The sequence below is a fragment of the Passer montanus genome, unplaced genomic scaffold (assembly GCF_014805655.1).
Source record: "Passer montanus isolate IOZ18808 unplaced genomic scaffold, ASM1480565v1 scaffold38, whole genome shotgun sequence".
Lineage (NCBI taxonomy): Eukaryota > Metazoa > Chordata > Aves > Passeriformes > Passeridae > Passer > Passer montanus.
Genome location: NW_024368596.1, coordinates 886216 through 902605, shown reverse-complemented (window position 1 = coordinate 902605; position 16390 = coordinate 886216). Strand labels below are relative to the sequence as shown.

Below are 16390 nucleotides of genomic sequence, written 5' to 3'. Positions count from 1 at the left end.
AATAAATAATAAATACCAGGGTGAGCACTGAGGGGATAGGAAATAGAAAACAACACCTCAGTGATTGGAAGAGGAAATATTTTATTCCATATTCCTGCTAGAAGGGAAGTATCTCAAGGGCAGAACAATGGAAAAATATGATCAAGCAAAGGAAAAGACACAGATGAGCCATGGAGCATGGAGCATTTTGGATGGGCCACAAATATTAGTCCAACAATTGCAAGTGGGCACCTGGACATGAGACCCAAAGCAGCATCACAGAGCAATTGCTAGAGGACTGAACTCCTAAGGAAAAAACAAACAAACAAAAAGTATTTAAACACCAGCAGAGACCTCAGAACCAATGAAAAGTATGGTGAAACAAATTACAAAAACCAATTTTGTAATTTGCTTTTTTCTCTTTTTCATGGATTTTATGAATGCCTCAACAGCAACCTGTTCAGTCTCTCCTGGAAGCCATCACCCAGTGGCCACCAGGAAGCTGAACCTGAAAGCAGCAGAAATCATTGTGACTGCAGGGCCTCCTGAACCTGCATGGGATGGAACCTCCAGCAGCCTTTTGAATAATCCTGAATTTTTTTAATCTACTTAATAAAGGGGGGAATGGGGGAGAGGGACTAGCAGCTGTGCCAGCACTGCAAACTTGTTTTTTGCAAATGGCTCAGTGACACACCACACACTGATTGTAAGAATATCATTACCTGAAATTACTACAGCACACTTTAAAGATCACTGATAATTGACAAGATGTAATTTTAATGAGGAACAATCAGTGAATGGAAGTGCTTTTAACTGGGTCTACAGAGACAACTTTCACAGCCCAATGCCACTCAGAACTGGCTTAAGTGATAAATATTGCCAAACTTAGACAACACAAACAGCTCAGTCCTCTGCATGTGCCCAGCCCTATCAGAGAAAAACACAAGCCTATTTGTCTAGGATCAAAGAATGCAGTGGGGAAGAATCTACCCCACTTACAGAATGGGGAAATGTTACATTGAAAGTTGGAGAATTAAAAATATATATGGGAGTCAGAGGATAAAAATGGAACACAAGGTCCCAGGGCCCTGTTGGAGCTACAAGATCTAATGACACTTTCAGATGTTTGGAGAGAGGCAAGGTTAGAAATGTCATGTTGTTTCTGTGCATGGTGCTAGTGAGAATATTAGTAAAATCTGGGATTCTGCTGTCCCAGAGAAGCCACCTCTAATGTCCACAGCTCAAAAAGATCCTGAAAAACACAGAGAAATGCATAGAATTTAAGTGCCTGAAAACAGATTGTGTGAAAAGGGTTTAAATTATATGATCTCTTCAGCAAAAAGAAGGCTGAATAATGATTTGTCCACATCATGGGAAATTATTTGCATTACCAGGAGGCTCCTTAATTAAGCAGACAAAGGACAAAGATGATTCAACTTATGGAACAAGAAAATAAACAGATTGGATTTATTATTTTATAAATCACCAGAAATAATTACTCACCAAAACAACTACCCTGAGGATACCTTTGAGATCCAGTTATCTGCACTCTTTAAATAAGCCTGAATATTCTTCTGAAAGGAGGGGAGAAGTTGCTGGGTGACATTTTCCATAGCCTGTGTCATCAGGATGATCCCAAGGATCATACAAGCATTGCAGAACTCAGGACTGCTAGAGAATATTTGCCATATTCACACTACAGTGCTCAGACCTACTTACTTACATGAGGTTTTATATTTGCACACAGGTTTAGAAAATAGAGAATGAGATGATTAACATTTAAAAGCAGTTATCAAGACAAGAGAGTTGTTTGGTACATTTATTCCAGCATTCAGCTATTTTATTGTTGTAAGCTGAGTACATAGCACTGGGTACCATAAAATATAAAAAATCAGGCTTTTTTAGAGGGAGCGTGTATTAAATTTAATCCATAACTGTAAGAGTTTCAGTAGATGTACAATACCCCCATTAGAAACATTAATATTACAGTCTTCCAGATAACAATGTCCACAATAACTGTGTGCAAACCACCATACATAATAAAGTGTGGATAATTAATATGCTTCTGCCTTTTTTTTTTCCTTTGCAAGCAATAGTTGTTCTAAAATCATATGTCTGCCCAGAGCTTCCTAAACGTCACATATGCTGAAAAAGAAAAATTGTGGTCAAATGCTGCAACTCTTGGCATGAAAGCACTCTAAAATTTCCACATTTTGGCTGAAAGAAGCCTGCTGGGTAAATCTCAAACATAAAATTCTTTATGGCACAAATCCCACTGTGCTGGTCTCCTCTCTGCAGCACTAACTGCCTGCATACAGTCAAGGTGTTGGGAAGTGGGCAGGAGCAGAAGATCCACCCACTGACACAAACATGTACTATCCACATCAGTCCATAACTGACACAGATTTTGCCACTTTGGTTTCACCACAAAGCCTTGAACATACAAGTCTGGTAGCTAAAACTGCTCTTGAACAGGAAGCATGACCAGCAGTGCCAAAGAGATGGTTTATAGAATCAAGTAGCAGCATTGCGTCCCAGTGAGCAGAAACAGAGCAGCAGCTGCTCCTGGGATGCTCAGGAGCAAACAGCAGCACACCCTCCACAGCCCCACTCCACCACAGGCACTGGAAAGGCTCTCAATTCAGCAAGGCAGAGTCCAACCTGCAGGGTCAGATCCTCCACCAAGCCCGTCAAAGGAGCCTGGAGCATCCCAGGTGGGGCTGGTGGCTTGCTGGATGTGGACCGAGACCAGCTGCTGTTGTGGGGGGTTCATCTCACCCAGTGCTGCTGCACCACCCCACACCAGCCCTGAGCCTGTCACACAGGCTCCACCCATGGGGCTGGGGAGGACTGGGCATTTCTGGCCTGTAATTCATCTCATCTTGCTGTAGACAAGGGTGATGGTTCCCTCAGGAGGCTTTTTCTCTCCTGCAAAGAAAATCTAACACATGAAGCTCCAACACCAATGCTTTCAGTGTCAGATTAATGCCCTCCTGTCTGTCAGAGCCAGGTAATTATATCTGTAATGACCAGTGAGACCTTCCACACTGTCACACCTAACAAATAAAGCTGGGACAGAGCAGAGAGAGCAACTTTGCCACTGCTTGAGCTGGAATCAGAATTTATTACTTGTTATCTAATATCTGTGGAGGAAAATTTAAAAAAAAATCAAAATTCGTAAATTGGTCATAAAGGAACAAATTGGTCATGAAGGAACCAGAACATGTCCAGAAGACCAAAGTGATGATCACAGTGTGTCCTGGCTGCAGAGCAAATTAGCTGAAGTAGTTATTGTGCAACTTGAATTCATGGACCGTGGCCCAAGGATGGAAAAACCTTGGTTGGCAGTGGGGCTGATCTGTATCATGTCCTGGCTCACCACTGAAGTGCAGCTGTGCTGTGCAACAACCTCCCACCTCTATTTTCCCCTTTATGATCATGCAGAATTCATATAATATTTATAGCAGGGGAGGAGCACCACAGTGATGGGGGGCGATGCCATTTCTCTAATGTTTGTTGACTTATGGCTAGAATGTGCAATTCTACATCTGAGGGATGTATCATTCCTATTCATGCTGCACTGCTCAGAAGGGCTCACATTTCAGCCCGTGTCAGCTGAACAAAGGTAGCCAGATCCTTGGACACTTGCCACTGCAGCTATGTAGTAGAATTATGGTTCCTTGAACATTTTATGATCTCTGATGATAGCAGCATTTACACTGGGCTGATGGTTCAAATTAATCTGATTTTCAGAAGTTACAGCATTTAATTAGGACTGGTAATAAAAATTACAGCATTGAAGGAGCATTATGACAGCATCTGTCCTGATCCGGGGGTGGGGAGAAACAGTCGGGATTTTTTTTAAAAGCAATAAATTATTAAATTTGGTTAGTCACAACCAAAGAAAATGACCTTCTGGAACAATAAACAATAGATAGCAGCTGCCTCATCTTTGGGGTGGAAAGACACTTGATAATTTTGCACCTCAAAACATTGCTTTGATGTGTTGTAAAACCCACTCAATACGGATCCCTTTCTGTACGTTTTCTAAGCAACTACATCCTAGCACTCCATTTTTACTTTTATTGCCTTTCAGACTGGTGAGAGCAATATAATGATTCATCATTAAAGTACTCCTTAAGCAGCTTTGTTCCTATTTGTTGCTATATATATTAAATAGAAATTGCTCTTTGAATTCACCTCTAAAGTCAGACTCAGTTTTTTATCTAACAAGAATGATCTCCAGTCGTCATCTGAATCTAGCAAAGTGAGAAAACCTTTTGCATAATATAAATATCTGCATTCACTAAGAGGAGACTGATGCCACCACCTACCGTGAATGCATTTTATAAGTGGTACAAAGCCAGATAGGTTTCAAATGCAGTCTCTTAAAGACACTCCAGGCACTCTCAGAAAGGCACAGTTTTATCTCCAGCTCAACAGTTTCTGGACCACAGGCTTTACTCACCTGTGGCTGGTTTACAAGCAGCATACAAACCATAAAAATGCAATGGTTGCTGAAAGAGTGCAGGTACCTAAAGACAGGCCTGTGTTTAAATCCTTGAAGAAACCAAGGGAATCACTCCCTAGCAAATAGTTATTTCTTTGGCCTGTCTGTCACCATCTCCTCACCTCTGTGACTGATGAGCAGCACATGACTCACCAGCTAGTCCAGCATGGCTGGGCAGGCACAGGACCTAATGGATAAGGGCAGGCATTGTCTCCAAAAGGGCAAACCTGAAGAGACCCCAGCATCTTTGCTGCCAGGTCAGCATTGGGCCCATAAGAACATCAGATTTAGATCCTTGTTGCAGAGGGGCACAGTGGAGAGTCCCTGCCCTCAGTCTCCAGGGTGGGCAGAATGTGACTGTCAGGGAGAAGTGACCACTACAGCGTGTGTGACACAAAATGCTGGCCAGACCCAATTTAATAAATAATTTGTTTTAATTACCATTATTATCTCTCAACTTCCACACAGAGTTTAATGCAGAACTTTAGTGCTGACCAGAATGGCTGCTCAGAAATACTCAATGGTTCAAATACACTGATTTGATTTCCTGAGCAGATACAAGGCAGTAAGGAAGATATTCCCATCCACGTCTTCAGAACACAACACATGGAAATATGCCCCAACATTTTGTTGTTTTTGTAGAAGGACCTTTTGAAAAAGACACTTGATGGAATAGAGGCACAAAGATGACCAAAATAGTTGCTGGCCAGCAAGTGCCCAATCCAATTCTGAATTTTGAAATCTTGTTTAAGAACCATTTAGCTTTGATTCAGCCAGTTCTAATCACTATTCTGTCCATGTGCAAACAGCAGTAAATGGGATGACTAATACATATTCTTTTCTAATGTTTCCTGCACAGGCAATGGTGTTAATGTCCACCACCTTCTATAAGCACTGTTCTAGACAGAAGTCATTCAGATGACCTTATACCAATTCCACACTGGTGAGACTCCACTGAATGTTCGTACGTTTGCGTTTTCACCACTCCAAGTGAAGCCAGGAGAGGTTTCTCCTCTTTGTGGGAGAAATAAGAGTTGCTGTGGAGCACTGGATATCACCTAGTGTGTGGGTAAGAAGGGATCCTCTTTCTCAGGACAGAGAGAACAGCTGCTTCCCAGGTATCATCACAGCCTCCATCCCTGGCAGGGATTGTGGCTTCTTGATTCATGCACAACAAGAAATCCACCAGACCCGCTTCTGTTTCTGCCTCCAACATAGAGGTCTTGCAGAACAGAAGAGGTCTTCTCTACAGCATCCCAGAGGAGGACACACAAAAGTGTCCTGTTCTAGCAAAAAAGAGAAGGAAACGTGCTTGACTGCATTTGGGCCCAAATTACAGCGGGGGGGGGGAAAAAAAAAAAGAAAAAGAAAGAGAAAAAGGCAGGGGGATTCTACTCCAGACTTCCCTACGAGATATGTCAGTGCTGAGTCAAACACAGCACAGCAGCCCTGGGGAAACTGAGGAGGCAATTACAAACGCTCTGACAAAAGCGCTCAGGTAGCAACATGTTCCAGTTAAGAATGTGTTGCTACCTGAGCAAAGAAAACAAAAGTGACTAAAGAGATTTACAGTGCAGGTGACAGTGCTGCTCTTTCTCCCGAAGAGTGCAGTCATGAATGACACATTTGTTCTGCCAGGGTGCCACAGAAACGCTTCTGAAACTGTTACACAGCAATGGCACTGCTGGCTGTGCTGCATCAATAGCTCTGCAACGCCAGGAGCAAACACAAACCACTCTCCATGTGATGCAGATGTGTAACCCAGGCAGCACCTTCCTCTTCTGCACAGCCAGGCTTCCTTGGCAGGTCTGCACTCAGAAGCCAACAGGCAAACCTACACATGTGGGTCAGCCAGGCCAACAAAATCAAAGAGGTATCCAATGCCCAACACCGCTTTTCCAAAAAACTGGAAACTTTCTTCTCAGCTTAATCTTTACAGAATAAAACTCCCACTGGAGGTCTCAAGACAAACCAAAAAGAGCATGCCCTGATGGTGAGAAGGTAACAGTATTAGCTGCTGTTGATTTTGTTAGGGATTTCTCAAGAAGGCAACTTTCAAAACAAGCCTAAGTAAATTTGATGGCACTGACAGATTTTTTTCTCCCAGGTATTGGTGCAAAAAATCCTCAAGCAAAGATTTTGGGTGGTAAAGTAGTTAAGAGTTAAACAAAACTCCTCTTCACAGGTCTGGGAAAGCAAAACACAAATCCCAGACTCATACACTGCTGCTTCTAAAACAAATTTCCTTCCCTACTTCCGAACATCAAGATCAACCCTTAAGGACCTCAACATTCCCTCTTCCTCAGAGAAGATCATCACCTTTTTTCTTCCTTAGTGTAATTTCACTCCTCAAAAAAGCACCAGCTCCCTGCCAGCAGCATTTCCCCCATCTGTGTGGGTGCCCTCTGTCCTCCCCACGTCCACAGGAGCAGAATGAAGGGACCTGTAGAGTGCACTGTGTCCCAGTTTCTGAACCAAAGCATAACCCAGCATACTGCAGCCAACCTCATGCAAAGGTCATATAGCAGGGAAAAGTAAAAGCTCCCAGGTGCATTTCGCTGAGACAGAGGGTAGTTTGTTCCAATTAAGTGCAACAACTTTATTGCCAATCAGAAAAGGTATCGCTCAGGTATCCTTTGCCCTCTCCTCCCTGCTGCACACAAAGAAATCACGCACGTATTTTCTGTCCGGCATTATAGATTGCAAATTAAGCCCTGTTCCCAAGTAAAAAATTTTAAAATTGTATACCCCAGACCGAGGAGAGGACTGTATCATACCAGAATAGATCACGGCATATTGCACAGGCAGCAGCACCTACCTCCGTGAGCCGACAGAGCCATCAAGGCAACATAATTCCTCTTGGCTGGAGACATTTACCCCAGCTCAGACAGCCGGGGCTCTGCTGCCATGCCTGGAGCTTCGGACACACCAAGAAAGCATCTTCTGTGAGCAGCACGGCTCCTCTCACACACCGAACTGCAGCAGCGGCAGCCTGGCAGAGCAGCAGCAGTTGAATTGCTGCACATGTATCTCTGCAGATTATTTCCTGCTCAAACACTTGGCGTAAAAGCAGATGCTCTTAACCCTCTGGAGGCCTCTGCCTTTGTCCCCCCTCGGCAGAAGAAAGCTAGCAACTCCAAATATTCTGCGGTGAGGCCGGAGAGGAATGACCAGAGACACGCAGGGCATCTTCCGAGAAGTAGTCCCAAGCTCGTGTGAGTTGCAGTCACTTTGTGCTCAGGGAGCCAGGCATTCCCACGGCAGCCCCCAGCATCCCCAGCCAGGCACCACAGCGCATCACCCACTGCAGAGCCCCCGGCTCCAGCGCAGGAGCCCGGGCCAGGCTGGCGCGGCCAGGGGTCTGACCCTGCGGCCGGAGGGCGAGGGACACGGGGAGCAGCGTGCTGTGGCGAGCCCAGCGGTGACCCCAGGCAGGCTCCTGCCCGTGGCACGGCGCTCCGCGGCGCCGGGCGCTGCCCCGGCACCCCGGGCACGGCTCGGCACAGGGCACGGCGCTGCCCGCTGGCACCCGGCAGCGCTGCTCCCGCTCACTGCCTGCGAATGTGACTGGAAAGCATGGCTGAAAACATGCTACAATTAACAGGAGGGAGGGAGATACTATTGCTCTCCTGCTAGTCTTAAAGGCACATTGCTCACATGCGCCTGGGGAGGATGCGAGCGCCCGCAGCTTCGGTGCCGGCGTCTCACCCATGGCAGAAGGAGCCCAGGCAGGAGCCCCGAGCGGGGGTGGGGAGGGAGAGCACCCCAGGAGCCGGGAACTGAAGGGACAGCTAGCAGGAGTGCCTCCGTCAGGGCTGGGAGCGAGGCCTGGCACACCTTGGCTGTGCTGGGAGTCCAAGCAAGCCCCTGCCACCCAGCCCGACTGCTCACCCCTGTCACTGCACCTCCACTAGCATCCCAGCCAGACATGGGGCACACTGGCCCCGAATCCCACACGGCACCAGCCATTGTCTCCAGCAGGCAAGGAGGGTCTGGTACCCCCAAGGACCAAAGTGTCTCTCTCTGGTCTCAGCAGGAGTGTCAGGTCAGTGGCACTGTTCCCACTGGTCCCAGCAGCAGGTGCAGTTTTGCACCTTGGTTTTGCACAAGGCTATCCCTTCTGCACAGGCAGAAACTGAGGCACAGACACCTAATGTGTCACACATCCTAAAGCTGTGATGAATTCAGCAGGTCTTAGGCTTGCTGTAGCATCTGGGGCCATCGCTGCCTCCCTCCTGCCCCAGGCTGGGGCCAGCAGGCTGTGCACCAGCTGAATGCCACATGTTCTCTCTTTGCTTCTCCTTGTCCCCTCTTCTGAGTGCCTTAGGATACTCTGGCTTGTCCTTCGTCCCATCATAGCACATATACAAAAATAACAATGCCAGTAAGTCCAGGCCACATCAAGATTTTCCCTCTCTTGCCCCCATACAGCTGGCATCTGAAACTCAAAAGTCTGCAAAGCAGGTGATTTACCCTATTAAAAATCTCCACTTTTTTTCTCAGTAGCAATTGTTGCCATAGACAATATGCTTTTCTGAGCAGGACAAACTAGTGTGAAGCCCTGAACCTTGTTAAGCCTCTTTGCGTCACACAGCAACCCGTTAGCACCTTTGATTCTCCAGGGCCATGGAGACACCAAAATTAACCTAATCAATACCTGCCTCCATCACCGTGAGGGAAGCTGTTAGCAGTGGGGATATTTTAGCCTGAGCACACAAAGCCAAAATAAATTACTATGGTGAAAAGTAAGTTAAGCATCGTGTAACTTTGATCCTGAAAAATAGTCTGAAAGGGAAGGTACCCTTAAAACCAGCAAATGCTTGCCTCTGATGTAAGAATGCATCACAGCAAAGCAAATACTTTCTTTCCTGTTGTGCTAGTCCAGAGGGGCTATTAAAACATGATCCCCTGATGAAACAAGTGCAATGCATGTTTCACTGCTTCCAGGCCATTCAGCTTTGTGCAAAAATACCACAGTGAATTAATTAAAAATGGTCTTTATTAAGCATTGCATGTCTTCAAGAAAGTCTTTTTAACATCAGACCTACCAAACATGTATAAGTAGCAATCAAAATGCTAGGCAGAAACACTTAAGGCTTTATGCTCCTGAAGTTTCTCCCTTGAGTATCAAAGATCAAATTTGTTCTCCAGAAGATAGCTGAGGATTTCTTGAGTTTAATGCTTCCTGAGCTCATTGATTAGTATGCAAACACAGCACAGTGACTTCCAGCACATCACTACAAGTATCTGTCCTGAAAGAAGGCAGTCCTTTGCAGCACACTCAATAGAAATATTCTGTGTACAGGCACTATTACTTTTTTAAACTACAAGACCTGATGGACCAATCAACTTTAACAGGGGAAATAATTGCCTATTAAATTCATATGATCAAATGCTCATTTGAGTTATTCCATCTTGTACAACAGAGTGCTTTGGCATGAGAAACTCAGGTCAGCAGGGTCATATCTTTCTGTCAGACACCAGGCCTGCCACTAAAAGTTATGCACATGCTTGCAAGGGTAGTTTTTTTTATTTATTTAGTGTAATATGAGACTTCATTCTAAAAAATATTTGCGTGTAAGGAAGCCATCATATTGGCAAGTGTCACACTACAGAAAGCTGAATCATTAAAGATGTCTGCAAACAACTGCAAGACCCAAAATCCACATCACAATTGTACTAAACTGCATATTCCACCAAATACATGTATTCTAATTAGACTGCACTGCAAAACAACCTTTCTCGCAGACTTTAAATGCATAACAAATAAATGTAAACTGTAAGAAACACAGACATCATTAGAGTGGGGGGTTAAAAAAAAAAAAAGAAAAAATAAATAAAAAGAACTTTGGAAGTCAGAAACCTGACTATAACTATTCCCAACTATCAGAAACACATTTTTCAAGTGTACTGCTACGTGATGTCTGAGGAATAACAACTCTAAAACCTTTTGGAACTCAGAGCTCCCAGGTGGTGGATGTGTCCATGCACACAAAACAAGCAACTACCCAAGAGACAGCAGGCACATTCAAGAGCATCCAGCACACTGACCCTACTGGGACTTATAAAAATAACAACACTTGTTTAAATGGCTACTTTGAAAAAAAAAATAAAACCAAGCAGGAGCGAGATGGAGGCCTGGCAGGATGAAACTGAAACTGTACCCGCTTGCAGGGGTCCTGTAAATATTGTGGCTATCTCTGCTCAGAAATCCCAGAATACTGACCTTGGCCTTCATGTTACAAAATTCTCATGCTCTACTCCTGACACTCAACATCTGACCTCTCTTTATAATTATTCTTTTACTCCACTCATATAGTGCATGAAGACTAATTCATCTTCCAAAAAATGGTTTGTGCCCTGCTGTTACCAAGCTGCAAAAGATTGTGGTTGGTTTGTGGCAGGTAAGTAAACAATTCATACGTCATGTAAAGCATTCATACATCTATTGTCAGCTCATCCTTCAGGTCACATGCAAAAACCCTTACCAGTGGGAGGAAAGGGCTCTGTGCAGTGTGAAAAGCAATGTCAGCACAATCACTTCAGCCTTCTGGAGAGTGAAGGGGATGGCTGGAGTTTCACTTGTGCGCTTCATGCACTGAAGCGCTGCATTGGCCAACACATACAGGCAAGCACCTGAGCTCCTGCAGATAACAATGGAGCAGCACTGGAAGCAGCCTGGGTAAACAACACGCAGGGAGATTGCCCCTCCTGAGCCTTGCACCCAATTTTCTTACAAGTAGTAGGAGCCACACTCACTGCAGTGAACAGCTCCTCTACAGACCATGAACTGAAAATTTTGACCAAAAAAAAATTTGGAAAATGGTGAAAGCTTCTCTCAGAAGAACATTTCACACACATGTCAAAATCTGTAAAGGGTAATTGTCACAGCACATGCCACAGTCATGATGGCCACGTTACACAGTGTTACCATGCAGTTTCAGAAAGCTTTAAGCATCCCCATACAGAGTGACACCACACCTCATCAGAAGGCTTCAAGTGCCTGCCCATACAGAGTAATATCAGATCACCTCAGAAGGCTGCAAGCATCTTCCTTCTTGTTCTTTAGCCCAGCCTTTCACACCCCTGATGCTGATGCCCTGCCCCTGTGTGCCCTCTGCTCCCTTTGGTGGGTGCTCAGCACCCCTGGGCACTCCCTGGCTCGTTGCTGTCAGTGCTGCTCACAGCTGTGCACTGGGGATGGGGCTGGGCCAGCCCATCCCAGCCACCCCAAACTGGGTGCCTACAGGTAATGCCTGATTCTCTGCTCCCTGCAAATTCTTGGCTACAAATAAATTGGCTGCAGTCTCTGGCACATGCCAAACCTTCCACCCCAGGGCTTCCTGAACTTGTTCTCCAGGCTGCCTAACAGAGCAGTCCAACATTTTGTATCACCAGTCACTCTGTAGTTTTTCTCATCAGCCCCTGCCAATAACCAGCTACTGAGCACCTGCCATGACCCCATGGATGTCTGGAGTTCAGAACCACTGGATTGGGAGTGAGGGGGTTCCAACCAAACAAGGTGCAGTAGCAGATACCAGAGCATCGAGTTTGGGAAGCACCAGCACTGAGCTTTAATACCCAGCTTGCTCAGAAATTACCTCCCAGTCAAACTAACAAACGGAGCAACCAAAGCATTTACAGTTTTGAACACTCACACACACATTAGCCTGGTGAGCCATCAGTCCCAAGGTTTATTTATATTGGAAAAACTTCAGAAGTTCAAAAAAAGGCATCAGAATCCAAGTAAGTCACACTGCCAGGCTGCAGCACCTCACTGGGAAACATCACAGGACCAGTGTGCAGTGTTTACCCAAGGAGATGTACAGTGACTAGAACGGGAGTTCACTGCAGGGAAAAGCTAGGGACATCAGAGATCTAAATATCCTTTCAAACACCCTATTTGCAAGACAAAAACACACTCTTTTGACTTAGCCTATTTAGAAGTAGATGTTACTGATTATGAATCTTTAAGATATCAGCATCACACTGTGGTTTTTTGCAAGTTTGTGGGGGTTTTTTTTGCTTTGTTTTAAATCAGTATTTATGTTGTGCTTGAAAATATTCCGTTATATTTATATATCAGAATCCCACAGACCTCCTTGTATCTGTGATTTAGAAATGGAAGTGTTTGCACTGTGAGTAAGGTTTGCAGAATTCAATGAATGTGTTGGCAAAGAGTCAAAAGAGCATGTTTGGACAGCCTGGGGATTATAAGGTCCCCCCAGCTGCCTTTTACAAGCTAGCTGGTTTCACCTTATCAAGGCTTCCTACTTGAACTACTTTTGAGAAGTCAGTCTTGATTTCTCTGAAATTTTCAAATGTATTTGAGAAATTAAACATTAAAATAGGACCACAGGAATAGTTCATCAGACAATAATCTTATATCTACTGAATGTCCTTTGTAGTCAGAGACATCTGAGCCAAACCCTATAGCCAAAATCAGCTCTGGTATCTACAAGTACAAATCAATGTACTCAGAAGGAAGCTCTCAAAGAAGACAAACCATCATTCAGAAATGAGGGGCCATGGCTCTTACTGGTGGTGCTTCTTTCTGATCCAGTAATGAAATAAAAGAATTCAGCTATGAATAAAAGAAAAAAACCTAAAGGTGCCAAAGAGAAAACAGGCTGTAGCAAAGTGACCACCTGGGTATTGAAAGACAAACTCTCCTGAAATTCAACTGCAGCAAGAATGATTAAACATGGATACAGAGCCCAAACCACAGGAAGTAGAGCCTCTGTTTCTTGGTGCAGGCAAAGTGAAGCTTAGAAGTATTTTAGGAAGGTGAGCACTGGTAATAGCTTTACTGTAGGACAACTAGGTTAAATTGAGCTGGGATAAAAAGGAGTGAGACTGAATTATTTAAGCTTCCTTTCTGGCCATATGTGCTGTGAACAGCTGATAAGTCGTAGGAAGAACTTGCTACTTTTAGATCTCTTGACTTTCCTGTGCCAGGGTCCTTGTCTCTCTGCTGAGCAAAGAGGGAACCAGTGCCTACTGCAACTGGGAAAAGCTGAGGAACATGGGCTCCTCTGCTGCTGGCTGATGAGTTGTTGGGTTTGGGCTAACCAAGTTCATAACCCATTCTTTAAAATGACCCCAAGGTTCCATTCGTATTTGGGAGGTGCTCTGAAAAATGCCAATGCATTTTAGTCCCCATCAACTTCTGCCTGCAACAACAAAGGTTCCAAAACCAGAAAGATCTGTCCAGGCAACCATGATGAGCAAGCTCTGTGTTCAGCTGGGATACACAAACACCAGGGAAATATTGTGAGGAGAGGTCTGGAAGAAACACTGAACTAGTTAATGCCAAATGAGGAGCTCACGTGCCATCAGCTTCAGACCAGAGTTGCACAGGCTCGGGCCCCAGAGAGCCAGGGGAAAACCCCAGCATCAGTGGCACAGGGGGACACACCAAAGTCATTGGACACCTTCTGGCACCCTCCATACCTCATCTTACTTCTGGGGATTTTCTTTGTAATGAAATTTTTCCTTTCATCACAGGAAAATTCAAAAATTTCACACAATTTTATAGCCAAGTTCAAATTTCTATCTGTTTTACTTTTATACAGTGTTGCTGTCCTATTGGAAAGGTTTCATACCTTTTTGGTGATTTTCATGAGCAGCTCCTCACAGCACTGACTCCCTCTTCTCAGCACAGCCAACAAACTCCATCTCACATCTCACCTGACCAACCTACTCTTTTATAATACCCCTCTTAACTGGATCCAGCTGTGGCCTATTAAGAGCAGGCTTGTTCTTAATGCTTGATAATTAGCACAGCTGTAACTCCTTAGGGGCCAGATTACCTTCACCACTGTCTCTATTCTCCTACCTTTTATCTAACCACAATACAGTTTTAGAATAATTCTAAAAGGCGGTTGCCCCATACCTTTGCCAGAATTTGATAAATATTGTTTCTGTTCAAAAGTCCACAGGAAGCAACACAGAAAAAACCTGTCAAGCCCATGCTGGGAGCAGCAGATTCACACCTCCAACTTCCTGTTCCACTTCAGGAGACCATATCTCTGCAGCCAAAGGACAATCCCCACCTTTCTTTGCCTTGCTGTTGCCTGCTCTGCTGCTCCCAGGTGCAGCCTCCCTTCCCTGGGCCTCCACTGTCCCAAATACCAGTTACAGGGCATCTCCATGTGCAGGTGTAACATGTTAGCACTGACCACCTCATGAAAAGGAAACCAATTTCAGCACCAAAAAAGCAGTTTGCAGACTGTGGAAGCAGTGAGCCCTCTCTTCACACAGACCTGCATTGGGAACCTTCATGCTGGGGGTGTCCCTCTGTCTCTCAGCTGCAGCATGAGCTCATCCATGCTTTTGGCAGCACCTGATGGAGTCAGAGCACTAAAGAGTCAGTTATTTGAACATACAAGGTCCAAAAACCCCAGCTGAGAAAGTGAGAGAGGAGTGAGATATCACAACTGACACCACGGCAGAGAAGGGGGACCTGCTCATGCAGGCTGAAGAGGGGGGTTTTCATACAGTAGCTGTCAAAACCTTGTTCTGAAATGGCTCAGTAAGCTCCACCTCATCCTTGTCCTAGCCTGGACAGCTGGGGACAGCTCTGCATATTCTTCAGTTTCCCCAGGAATTCCAAGAGCTCCTGTGCCCCCAGGGATCCTGCTGGAGAACAGGGAGATGACACCATCCCCTTCTGCACCCATGACACCCATGGCTGTGAGGCCCTTGTGCTCCTTTGCCACTCTCTTGGCCAGTGGGTGGCAGAGGGAGGTGGGGGCAGCCCTGCAGAGCAGCCAGTGCTCAGTGCCCTGCTGAGCACACAGAGCCCTGTCCTGGCTACTGGGGGCCACAGCTGCTGCTCCAGCACGGGCTGGGGGCTCAGCTCAGCACCTTCCAGCAGCACTCTGTGTCCCAGCCCCCTGGCAGGACACTCACCAGGGAGCTGTGATTGCTCAGCCTGAGCACATTAACCCAGGAGCACTGCAAAGGTTTATCTGAACAGGGGCTAAAAAGAAAATTACAAAGAAGCTTTGGCAGAAAGGTGAAACCTATCATTAATTTTAGTAGTGAATGATCTAAAATATATAAACACATTGTCCTTTTATAGCAGGACTGGGTTTCTCTATTGCTGCCTTAAAAATGTCATGCTAGCTCCACCTAGCACACGGAATGCTTGTAGTAGCACTGGGGAATTATTCAGGATTAAGTATGGCCACTTTTGTTCAGTTTGATCAACTGGTTATTTTTTACAATTCAGACTAATGCTTCCATTTAATTCCTTTCACCATCTCCCAGAGGAAAAATATGGGCTTCAGCTAACCTCTCAAGGGTACATTTACTAAGAATGCAAAAGATTTTACAAATAAATGAGGGGGAAGGCAACACTTTGCTGTACATCACATATATTTTAAAAGTCCATTAGAGTCCTCTAGATTTATCATGCTACCAGAACTCATATGGGTATTTAATACAAGCTGATACAGAAACCTAAATGAGTGACTGACTGTCCAAAATTGCCTGGACAATTAAAGTGCTCGGGCCACCCCTTGCAAATACTGCCTAACAACTGATACCTTCCAAGCCCTGCTGGTCCCAACTGGAGCAGTGTTATCTCATTAAAAGTTTCTGCTCAGTCACTAAGCAGTACAACCACTAAAACAGGAATTCTGGAATATTAATTCCAAAGGAAAACAATCAGACATAATGCTACTACTACATTCCACCTAATTTTTTGTGATTGGCTTTCTACTAAATTTAACAAAAGAAATTGGCAATCAATAAACAATATTTTGATGGTAGACATATAAAGTTTTGGAGAAGGGGCAATCATTGAAGGAAGGCATGCACTTCCCTACAGAAATCCAGGAGGGATTACTGTGCCATCTAATGGGACAACTTCCCTTCTGAACAAATTGAGCAACC

At 45.0% G+C, this 16390-nt stretch overlaps 1 protein-coding gene across 3 annotated transcripts in view; it reads right to left on the bottom strand.

The window, feature by feature from the left end:
* The window catches only part of HTR2C (5-hydroxytryptamine receptor 2C), a 216437-nt gene extending 209008 nt beyond the window's left edge, over nucleotides 1-7429 (bottom strand). For 2 of the 3 annotated variants that reach the window (XM_039717621.1, XM_039717617.1), the window contains exon 1: nucleotides 7308-7429. The gene's annotated coding sequence lies outside the window, so the exon portion shown is untranslated. The remainder of the gene's footprint in view (nucleotides 1-7307) is intronic. The other variant, XM_039717620.1, reaches the window with a different exon arrangement.
* Nucleotides 7430-16390: the final 8961 nt, after the last annotated feature.